Below are 12,710 nucleotides of genomic sequence, written 5' to 3' on the forward strand. Positions count from 1 at the left end.
TGAATTTATTAGTAGCAATAATTTTCATAATTCTCATCTTTTGCAGCAAGTACCTCAGGTACAGAGTGAACTATGTGATATTTGCATTCAAAAACTAGCCAGAAAATATCCTGACATCCTGTAATTTTACACAAACCTTTGATAGTATTATGGACATAATTATATTTTATGTGATGTATTGAAAGGAGGGGCTTTTATTGACAATATGGAATCTGAAAGGTGAAGAGATAGTTGGGGCAGCTGCCAATTAGCTCTGTAGATGGTGAAGAGATTGACGAAATGTGTGATGAAATAAAAGAAATTATTCAGGTAGAACAAAAAGTTAACAGTTGTAATGTGAGATGGAATTCGGTAGTAGTAGGAAAAGGAAAAAAAAACATGGGTGAATGTGGACTGGGGAAAAGAATGCAAGAGGAAGCCCTCTGGTAGAATTTTGCACAGAGCATTAACACCTGTGTTAAGAATCATGAATGTGGGTTGTATATGTGGAAGAGACCTGGAGGTATCAGAAGGTTTCGGGTTATTATATAATGGTAAGACAGATTTTGGAACCAGATTTTAAATCGTAATACATTACCAGGGGCAGATGTGGCCTCTGACCACAATTTATTGGTTATGAGCTTAAAATAAAACTAAAGACATTGCAGAAAGGTAGAAATTTAAGATAATGTGACCTGGATAAGAGGAAATAACCAGAGGTTGTTGCGAGTTTCAGAATGAGCATTGGGCAACTACTGACTAGGACAGGAGAAATGAAAACAGTAGAAGATGAATGGGTAACTTTGAGAGATGAAATTGTAAAGACAGCAGAGGATCAAATAGATAAAAAGGCCAAATCATTGGATAACACAAGAGATATTGAAATTAATTGATTGAAGGAGAAAATATAAAAATGTTGTGGCTGAAGCTGGCAAAAGGAAGTGCAGAGGTCTAAAAAATGAGATTGACAAGAAGCACAAAATGGCTTGGCAGAAGTACCTGTAGGATAAATATAATGATGATATAGAAGCTTATTTCACTAATGGAGTGCTAGATACTGCCTACAGGAAGAATGATAGATACTGCCCACCGGAAAATTGAAGAGGCCTAAGGAGAAAAGAGAGGCAACTGTTTTAAAGTCAAGAGCTCAGGTGGAAAAGAAGAGGTGAAAGGAGTATATAGAGGCTCCGTACAAGTAGATCAATATTATGGAAACGGAACAGGATGTAAATGAAGCTGAGACTGGAGATACGAAATGGTATGAATAATTTGACAGAGCACTAAAAGACCTAAGTCAAAACAAGGCCCCACGAGTATTACTGAACTGTCAGTTGGAAAATCCTAATATAAATTCTTTATATAAGAATGAAAAAAACTGACAGAAGCTGACTTCAAGAAAGATAAAGTTGGGTTACAAAGAAATGTAGGAATGCGTAAGATAATATTGACCATACAACTTAAAAGATAGTTTAATTTTTCAAATGCTATAAATGTGAAGTTGTCTTTCCTTAGAGAGCTTTTGAAACTGTTGACTGGAATACTCTCTTTGCAATTCTGAAGGTAACAGGGGTGAAATATAGGGTGTGGAAGGCTATACACAACTTTTACAGAAGCGAAACAGTAGATAAGAGATTCGAGGGGCATGGAAGGGAAGCAGTGGATGAGAAGTGGGTGTGACAAGGTTGTAGCCTATTGCCAATGTTATTAATGTGTACATTCAGCAAGCAGTAAACTAAACTAAAGAAAAATTTGGAGTAGGAATTAAAGTTCAGGGAGAAAAAATAAAAACCTTGAGGTTTGCTGACGACATTGAAATTCTTTCAGAGAGGCAAGAGACTTCGAAGAGCAGTGGAATGGAATGGGCAGTGCTGTGAAAGGAGAATATAAGAGAAACACCAGCAAAAGCAAAATGATGATAATGGGATATAGGTGAATTAAATCAGATGATGCCGAGGGAATTAAATTAAATAGCAAAACACTAAAATTAGTAAATGAGTTCTATTTGGAGCAAAATAAGAGGTGATTCCCGAAGTAGAGAGGATATTAAATGTAGACTGGCAGTGGTAAGAAAAGCATTTCTGAAGAAGAGAAACTAGTTAACATCGAATATTGATTTTTAAGTTAGGAAGTATTTTCAGAAAGTATTTTTGTGGCATGTAGCCATGTATGGAAGCGAAAAATATTGATGATAAATGGTTCAGACAAGAAGGGAATAGAAGCTTTTGAAATAGGGTGCTACAGAAGAATGCTGAGGATTAGATTGGCAGAGCACATAACTAATGAGAAAGTAGTAATGTAAAATGCTTGGGAATTTATAAGTTGGGGCAAATGCCTCCAATAAATGACTCGACAAATTCCCAAAATTCACGTGTCGGAGCATGTTAAAAAGTTTTAAAGATTAATTGATAAGTGGTGCTAATAAAAAAAATTTCAAGCTGGTTTTTTTGGAAAGGTATTTTTCAACACTGCTTCTTTAGGGTTGGATAAGTAAATTGAAAAAGGTGCCTGAGAGTTAGTAGAGAGTTGTTAGGGGAAATAAATTGGACTGTAAACATAGCTGTTTATATGTTTAAAGAGGTCAATTCTTGAGGTAGTACATAAAAAAGAAAGAAAACAACATTCAAGTTGAAAACTAATTTTTGAAATAAAGTATAGTTTATATTAAGTAGCTAGCCTGTTGGTAGTGTTTTCACTTATACTGTAGTATTGCAAAAAAATTAAAAAAATATTCTCAGTCAGTTTCTTGATCATCATAAGTTGAAGAGGCATGAAGTTCTGACTCTGCCTCAGATTCCCCTGAATCTGATTCCTCACTGACTATTGGGTTCCTTTCCATTTTGTCTTAGCTTGGACTGTTCAGTATGGGTTTTTCCTTGGAGTCAACAGGCTTACGTCATGTTCATGCTCTATTCATCAACTTACGGGTATAGGGAGCTCTCTCTGATGTGTGTCTGTTTCTTTTATACTGTGCATCCATCCAAAAGTGCTGAAAGAATGCTTTGTAGCAGCAGATGTAACTGGTGCACCCAGAATTTTTATGGTGACTTCTGCCAATTTGCAAGTTCCTCTTAAGTTCCTCAATACAATAAAGGATTTGCACCATGATTTTTATCTTTCTGAGGGTGCGGAACCACTTCTTCCCACAATTGTCTGGACCAAATTCCTTGTTGGTCCCTATAACCAGCCAGGTTCTCTCTAACCTGAATAACATTTAGTCCCTTGTTCTTTGTTGTGCCACAAACAAAGGTTATTGCATCAATAATCTTGATAGGCTTCAGGTTATTACCTTGTATTGCTGAATGAAGATGATTAACTGCAACGTGGATAGAAGACCCACTTATTTCCTTCGTAGCTTGGAATTTAGATAAGCTCGACTTTTATTCTGCAGACTGTAGTGGAGAGGATGTTATTTCTCAGTGAGAACTACTTTCAACTTATTGAATTTCATGGCAATTTTATGAACTTGACGGTCATTTAACTCTAAAGCTGTAATGAAATGAACAGTTGTGTTCATGAGTTGCATCGTTTTATCGACTCTCGCCCAGGAAACATCATCACCAGAACTTTCTTCTTCATTTCAGGCTGCGGATATGACTGCACCTTTTTGTTTACAATTAAGACAGCTTTGTTTGACTACAAACTTTCAAGACAAAATAGATGAGTCCCCCATCTTGTCTTCTCTGGAAACTACAATATAATCCTATCTTTGAATTTTTTTCAGCTGATATTTCATCGAACACTGCTTCTTAAATGTGACTGCGTTTTACTGTTTTGACAACATTTGCTACATTTGTCATTAAAGTTTTGATTGTTTGACAGCCTAAAATATCTGAGCACTACAATTTTAATAGGTGAGCTAGGCACACGAGTGGATTTATCCTTTACCAGGTTCAATGTGGTCACCTATTATCACCAGAAACTTTTCTCGTCCATGCTTCTTTGAAACATTTGTGGTAAGCCAAGCAAGGTACTCGGCATAGTGTGGCTGTTGCTTTTAGTCATTACAAATTCAACAAAATGTGGTTCAGGCTTTGAAACTATGATGTTAATAATGGATTTATTGTTGAGATTACTCTAGCCACTGTACAGCAGATGATATCTATAACACAGAGATGAGATTAACTTCCTACTTGGTCAACAACATAGACTGGAATGGCTGTCAGTCAGTCAGACTAGTGTTGCCAATTCTAATCAACTAAATAACCAGCAGAATTGCATGAATTACCTGAAATCACGAGCCACTCATTCAAAATTTCATCTGCTATTTGCAGTAGCTTGTAAAAGTTAAATCTCTCTCTCTCTCTCTCTCTCTCTCTCTCTCTCTCTCTGTGTGTGTGTGTGTGTGTGTGTGTGTGTGTGTGTGTGTGTGTGTGTGTGTTTACTGCCCATTTTAAATGTCCTGTCCACATCACTATGAGGAAGTACTGAACACAATTGGGGAGGAAAGAAATTTGTGGCAGAAAATGACTGGGTGAAGAGTTCGGTTGATACGACACATTCTGAGATGTAAAGAGATCACCAATTAGTATAGGAGGGGAGTGTATGGTAGGTAAAAATCGTAGAGGGAGATGCAACAGATGAATACAGTAATCAGCTTCAGAAGTTGCCATAGTTATTCAGAAATGAAGTGGCTTGCTCAGGATAGAGTAACATGGAGAGCTGCAACAGACCCGTCCTTGGACTGCAAACAATAACAACAACAAATGTTAAAGGAGCTGTCACGTGACACAAGGAAAAAATGTGTGTTATTGTAAAGGTCAGGTATTGCCCTGTGTGGATGTTTTTTGTAGTGACTGTCATAGGTTAGAAAGAACATAGACAATGCACATGCCTGTATCTGACTTGTTGAGGTTTAAAACCAACACTAAGTCAAGTGATGCATGGCAGGAAGCTGAGTTTCTGTCGTGTGAAGTGGAGCTAACAGGTATTCTCATTTAAAGCTGAGATGAAGCATTTAGTGTTCTTAGTTAAAGAGGTAGCTTAACATACGAGACATCTATGCACTCCGTCTTTAAGCCACGAGTGGCCTACCGGGACCATCCGACTGCTGTGTCATCCTCAGGGGAGGATGCAGATAGGAGGGGCGTGGGGTCAGCACACCGCTCTCCCAGTCTGTAGGATGGCATTCTTGACCAAAGACGCTACTATTCGGTCGAGTAGCTCCTCAATTGGCATAACGAGGCAGATAAAATATTAACACTAGGAGGACTGGCATTAGTGAACTATATAGGAGGACAACAACCTGTCATTTTGACAGATGGAGTTTTCCTTCTTTGTTTTCAGTTTTACTTCTTAAGTTACTTCAGTAAGATGTCTTTATAGGTCAGTAGTGCATTATGCTTAAAAATTTCTAAGAAAGTGTATTTAATTAAATAGATGATAGAAGTAAAGAATACACTGTAAATACAAAATCAGTTAACAAAAAACCCATTTTTTTATGTGTGTGACTTCTACTGAGTCAAAGCCTCAAACAGTTCATTAACGTATATTTAGTAGGAAAAATGAAGTAAAATGGACACAAATTGCTGTAGAAATAACGAGAAAATAACATTCTGTCTGTGTATGACACCTTTTCAGTTAAAGCCACCATCTTTGTCAGAACACTTTGCACACACATATACTGAGCACTACCAGAACATAGATGACATAGAAATTTCTTGCTCTGCACACACAGATTTTTAGTTTTGTTCTAACTTTTGCATCTTCCTATCCGGCACTTTTTCTGTACCGGTGCTTTACATATTTCAATGGTCACAATGAGTGTTTGAACAGGTTCTTTTCTTGATTGTACACACACACACACACAGAGGACAGTTCTTCCGCTAATTTGAAAAGAAATGTTTGCTCGTTAATTATTTCTCCTGTTGTCTCTCTGTGAAGGATCCAGGTGTTGATTCCAGCAAGGCGTGGATGTTGAAAAACACATGCATACGACATGTGCAACAGCCAAACTTGACAGTGTACAGACAAAACATCTGGTCCAGAACATCAACTCCAAATGTAGTGGAATTGTAGCAGCTCACAGTTTCAGGGACTTTCTTCTGCCTTTGTTTTTCCACTGCAACTGACTAGTGCATTGTGCTCAACAGAACATTTTTCTTCATATTCCTCTGATAGGAAGTAATTTTTGTGTCACGAGATTTGTATAAAATAGTATCGTACAAATATCCGGTGGTAGACTTCACTGATGGAGGAACTTTTATTCGGGTTTTCTCCAGTGTACCCATCATGATCGTGTTCTCTCACTTCAGTTGCTCCGCAGGATGTTTGGCTGTGAAGAAATTGTCACATATTACATTTCTTCCTTTCAAAGTGTAATGCTGTATAAGCTGTTTAACAACATTCTCTGCAACACATATGTTAGTGGGTGTTTCACTTTGTTTACCCAAGTAAGGAAATCTGTTCACCATATAGTGACTACTGCCGTCTGCTGCAGGCCATAACTTGAAACCATATTTTTCTGGTTTATTGCTCATGTGTTGTACATAGCAGCACCAGGCTTTGCATGCATAGAGCTGCTCATCTAAAGTTATAAATGCACCTGCTTTATAGTTCTGGATACAGTTAACTACAAATGAATTCCAGCCTGGGGTAGGTGCTGCGAAGCTATTGATCTTTAGTCTTTCAGCCCAAGTGTGCTTCTCATCGAATCTTAAAAATTGCATGACTTCTATGAACTTATTCCTTCCAATAGTGTGAGAAAAAGATGACAGCCCCCACACTTGAGACCACAGAAGCTTTAGGGGGAAATTCTTTTCTCCATACAGTCCATGTACATACGTTATACCCATGGCAGCTTCTAATAGGGCAGTGTTAAATACTCGTGTCATCCGGGAGAAGTTCTTGGGCTCTAATTTGTGTAAAGTTTTTTATGTTCTGTAGAGTAGTATTATTGTCTATCAACACCTGCCATGCACTCAAGTAACTATCTACAACTCTAAGTTTCTTAGCATGTCACGTTGGTCCAAGAGTTTCTACCAACACATTGTGACACCCTAATCTTTCCAGATGCATTCCCTGGTGCAATTAGAGTTCACACTGTTCCATCGGCTCCAGTCTCTGCATTTCCAGCTTCCAGATGCTGAGATGGATGCGACTTTTCCCACTTCTTTCCTTGACTGGGAGTAGAAATTTGTAGTGCCAGTGGAATCCAACATCTATGAACTGGGTTTTATGGGTTCTGAATATTCATCTTCCAGTTCTGATGATTTGCCGTATTCTGTTTTATGGGCCTGATATTCAGTGTCATCATTACGGCCTTTCCCATTGTTACGGCCTTTCCCATTGTTACGGCCTTTCCCATTGTTACGGCCTTTCCCATTGTTACGGCCTTTCCCATTGTTACGGCCTTTGCCATTGTTACGGCCTTTGCCATTGTTACGGCCTTTGCCATTGTTACGGCCTTTGCCAATGTTATCAACCAATTCATCACATTAAAAAATATCTTGTCCTTCAGAATCTTGTTCTGGTAAATTGTTCATGTAATTTAGTAACTCTACATCTGAACAAAAACACTGGTGTGCCATAAAAATGAGGAGGAGCGCTAAACTTCTGCAGAGCACAACAGCGTACTGACAGAGAACAGCAACTAAAATATGTTCACCCTTCCACTAATGAAAGTAAAATGTAAAGAGATAGAGCAAATAAGATCACAACAGTGAAATAAAATAAGTGGATGAAAAATCCGTTGTTACTCCTTTACAGGCATAAAGAATTAAAAATATTGCACAAGTCAGAATTACCAGCTGCGGCCCTTTAAGGTAAAAATGATTGTAATTCATTCAGTTTTTGTAATAGATGTTTGTCTTTTACAGAAATTATAAACCACCAAGGTACATTAAAAGTCATAAAAATAAGACCCATAAATTAAAATGTGTGCTATTTATTAAATGATAAACATCACTCATCGGTCAGATTGACCAGTATGCTCCTTCTAGTGTTAACTCATTTATTTACATTATATAGAAGTTGAAACATAGGGAATACATAACTAGGGGATGCTATGAGTCCGTCATCGGTGATGTGGTGGAGAAATTGTTGATTTGTCCTTTTCACAAATTGGTTCACATTCTAGCATTTGCAAGATACCCTCACTGGCTATCTGTTAAGACTAATGGTGTCATATTATGTTGATGTGTTCTCACTGCAAGTCCTGAGAGATATGATGTCAGCTTGGTGTGTGGTTCCTTAAAAGACTTGTTGATAGAACAAATGAATGTAGTTAGTGATTTCAAGAAATGTCATCTGATGGTGTCTATGGTGCCAGCCATCGTAGATGGCAAGCTGTAGAGAGAGTGCAGGTGTGCTAGTGAGTGTTAAGTTGTACCATCTGCTGTGGAGATGTGAGCAGCACGCCGTGAGTGGTCAATGAAGACATCATTGATACTGCAGATTTTAACAATTGAGTGAATTGTTGTGTTAATGTTTCATGTATTATAGTACAGGTAACATAATTTCTTTGTAATTCCTATCGTTAATGTAGCAGTTATTGTTTTAACATGTGCCCAGGTGAAACACAACACTTTTTCAGTGACAGAATTAGAGTTCTTCAGTGACTATCTGTTTTTGTAAATCTTTAGTTTATGGTTTTCCATGGGAGTAGAAGAAGCAGCACAACCTTGACTGACAGCACTATATTTCTGGTAATTCCTTGACATACATGTGAAATGTTTTATTATAATTTTGTAAAAAAAGGAATCCACTTATAGCCAACACATCCCATTTTTATATAAAAAAAATAACATTTACATTTTATGACTTTCACTTAGTCCAATACAGATCTTGAAACAATATGAAGATAGGCAGCATAATAATTTGAAAACATTGGTTATAGGGGAACCTCATATGTTGTTTAGTTAGATGTAAACATTGTCGTATTAAAATCATGTCATCCATAGATTTCTACATCTAAGGACTAACATACATCCTAGTTTTCAACAATGATAAATATTTCTACAAGGATTTTGAAATAATTCACTTTCAGAGCTGAGATTTTTGGCAGTTAGCCTAATGCGTAGATTGCAGAAAAAGAATTATCTGAGAATAGATGAATGTTTTTGCTTCTGTTTCTAGTGCAAAATTCAGGATTACACCTATGATAAATCTTTCATTCATTGTGCACTATAGATCTTAATCTACCTATCACTATGCAGGGTGTCCAAGGAGAAATGGTCAAAATTCTGTGATATGGCAGGAGTGATCATTCAAAGTGAGAAATTCTAGTAAACATGGCCTCTTAAGTGTGTACGTCAAGAGCTGGCAGCACTTACCACCTTCGCTGCTGTGAAACACATGTTTTCTACTGAACAAGTGCTCATAGCTCTTCAGATATGCCTTTTAGAGCCCATGTTTAATGGACCTTTTCGCTTTGAATGTTTGTTCCTGTCATATCCCCGAATACTGACAATTTTTTCCTGGGATACCGTGTATTGCTTAGTATTATTTTTGTCTATGCCATTTAAATGGAATCAAGTAAAATAAAAATAAAGCAACTACTATGAAAAAAGTTTGTGCCTCCACAGTTGTACTAAACTGTTGCTTGTATTCTCAATACAAATATTGGTCTACCCAATCCACTCCTTTCATTTATTTGTTGTAGTCTAATATACTTTCAGGTTTTTTAATTGGTTAATTGGTTTTTCTACCCCCCTCCCCCTTTTTTAGTGTCGGTCAAAAGTGTTATTGTGTATTGTAGAGATCATTCGTATTGATTCAGTTTTCGAAGCTCTCCATACCTGTGCAAGTACTTCACCTTTCTGTTGATGACAAGCTTCAAACACATTGACTTTTGCACCTTTCAATTTTTCTGGAAATCCTATATTTTGCCGTATCGTTCCACAAACTCGAGTTTTCATTTCCAGTAACTTCTCTGCAAATTCTACACTGCTATAATAATTATCCATGTTGAGGTGCTGCCACTTTACACAAGAAGGTTCAGTAGTTCCATCACTGTTTTTGCTAAAGGCTGTCCAGTGCCGGAATATATCTTGAATGAGGAACTGTATCCCGCATTTGAACCACACAGTATCTGAATGAGTACGCCATATTTTTGTAATTTTCAACGGATTGTAAACTTTAAAATTTAACCGTCCATGCCACGGTATCATTCCTTCATCAATTGAGATGTTTTGACATAGATTAAAAGTGACTTTAAACTTTTGGAAAAATAATCAGTTATGAATTGCACTTTGAAAAGCTGGTCGGCATTATCCGGTTTATTGTTGTTATCGGAAAAATGTAAAAATGATAATATTTGTTTGAATCGGTTGTGGGACATTGGTGTGTCTATCAACAGATTTGTTGACCAATAATCATTGATCCTTACTTTTTTTTTACAATTCCCATAATGATAGCAAGCCTAAAGCATTTTCTAAGTTCGGGTCCCGTAACACGACAAATTTGGCATTTTTTAATCCAGTTTCCTTCTGTGGCAATTTTGACTGTAGTAGTTGCTGGTTTCGTTGCCAATATATTCAGATTGATCTTTCCCAGTATATAATTCTGCAACATCCTTGACACTGTGTGTATCTTTGGAAAATGTGTTTGGACCCGAAGATCCTTCAAATTTATTACTGGTCCTCTGTAAATCGAAAGTCTGACCACTATGTACTGTCTTCTTCTGACTCATCCGAATCAGTTGTAAACAGTAGCATTCACCAAATTCTTCTTGGATGTATTTCACTATCTTCCGACGATTCTGCTTCACTTTCATTTTTTTTGTATTCAGTGTCTTCTTCCCAATCAGCAAAGTCGTCCGGAATGTCTGACAAGACATCCATGCATTCATCATAAATTATCATGTCATATAATATCTTTTGTCTGCCATGATGAAGGGGAACAAGTACTTATAAAAACAAAAAACTTGTTGACGTAACTTACTGTTACCTAAACAAAACACCAACAGAATGCAAAAGATACTAAAGTGCTGTCACCGGCCACTGCGTGATACTATGCTCACGACACCACTGTGGTGTTGCAGACCATTGACCGCTATTTCGCGCATGACACCACTGTGTTGTTGCCGGATGGTACCACAAAGGATGACTTGTTTAGGCGCTTGAACAATTCTGTGATGCGCCCTTCACAACTGAATTTATTATCGAGTTGTAATCCCAGAAATTTAACACTGTCAACCTCTGATTAGCATGTGTTATTGTGTTATACACATGCTGGAAGGAAATCTCTTACAGGTTCTGAATTGCATATAGTGGGTTTTCAAAGCTAATGACAGTGAATTAGCTTTAAACCATTTATTAATGTCAGTGAAGATTTGATTACCAGCTATTTCTAAATCTACACTTGACATGCAATGTTAGTATCGTGCAAACAAATCAAACTTAGCATCTGGCACTGTAACAGATGAGGTCATTAATGTACACAAGAAAAAGCAACAGACCCTACATGGGACCTTGAGGATCACTGTGTGTAATTAATTCCGAATCAGGTGAACACTGACTGTGTACTGCTCAGATATTTCTCAATGACGCCCTTCATGTCCTGTTAATTAGGTAAGACGAACCATTTCATAACGTTGACGGCGACTAGGGGGTACTGTACGTCATGTTTTTTCACATAAACCAGCCGTGTCTTCATCTCTGACAGTTTTATTCAATTAATGTAATAATTAGAGATAGTTGCAAAGAATATATAGAAATAATAAAATGGAGACTACCTCTGATCTCTTTATTAAAAGTGCGGTGAGGGCTGATTTTTGTTGCTGGGCAAATAAAAGGAAAATGATAGTTTTGTATAAGCAAGAACATGATTCATTTTGTACTTTTGACAATATATAGATCACCAAAGTACCCTATCGGACTATTGTATTGGTACTCCAAAGGAGCCAGACAAGAGTAGAAATTGTTGATCGTAGATTTGGAGATAGAGTACAGCAGTATTTTCCATGGAGTATCAAATGTATATCACTCCTTCAAATTACAAATTGTACTAAATATGTGTAGGTTGTTGTTGTTGTTGTCTTCAGTCCTGAGACTGGTTTAATGCAGCTATCCATGCTACTCTATCCTGTGCAAGCTTCTTCATCTCCCAGAACCTACTGCATCCTACATCCTTCTGAAACTGCTTAGTGTATTCATCTCTTGGTCTCCCTCTACAATTTTTACCCTCCACACTGCCCTCCAATACTAAATTGGCGATTCCTTGATGCCTCAGAACATGTCCTACCAACCGATCCCTTCTTCTAGTCAAGTTGTCACAAACTTCTCTTCTCCCCAATCCTATTCAATACTTCCTCATTAGTTATGTGATCTACCCATCTAATCTTCAGCATTTTTCTGTAGCACCACATTTTAAAAGCTTCTATTCTCTTCTTGTCCAAACTATTTATCGTCCATGTTTCACTTCCATACATGGCCACACTCCATACAAATACTTTCAGAAACAACTTCCTGACACTTAAATCTATACTGGATGTTAACAAATTTCTCTTCTTCAGAAACGCTTTCCTTGTCATTGCCAGTCTACATTTTATATCATCTCTACTTCGACCATCATCAGTTATTTTGCTCCCCAAATAGTAAAACTCCTTTACTACTTGAAGTGTCTCATTTCCTAATCTAATTCCCTCAGCATCACCCGACTACATTCTATTATCCTCGTTTTGCTTTTGTTGATGTTCATCTTATATCCTCCTTTCAAGACACTATCCATTCCATTCAACTGCTCTTCCAAGTCCTTTGCTGTCTCCGACAGAATTACAATGTCATCGGCGAACC

The 12,710-nt window shown here is 37.4% G+C and overlaps 1 protein-coding gene across 3 annotated transcripts in view; it reads left to right on the forward strand.

Moving 5' to 3' along the window:
* LOC126285023 (uncharacterized) overlaps positions 1–12,710 on the forward strand; it is an 85,871-nt gene that overhangs the window by 54,184 nt on the left and 18,977 nt on the right. The window lies entirely within an intron of this gene.

This window comes from Schistocerca gregaria, chromosome 8 (genome assembly GCF_023897955.1).
Source record: "Schistocerca gregaria isolate iqSchGreg1 chromosome 8, iqSchGreg1.2, whole genome shotgun sequence".
Classification (NCBI taxonomy): Eukaryota; Metazoa; Arthropoda; class Insecta; order Orthoptera; family Acrididae; genus Schistocerca; species Schistocerca gregaria.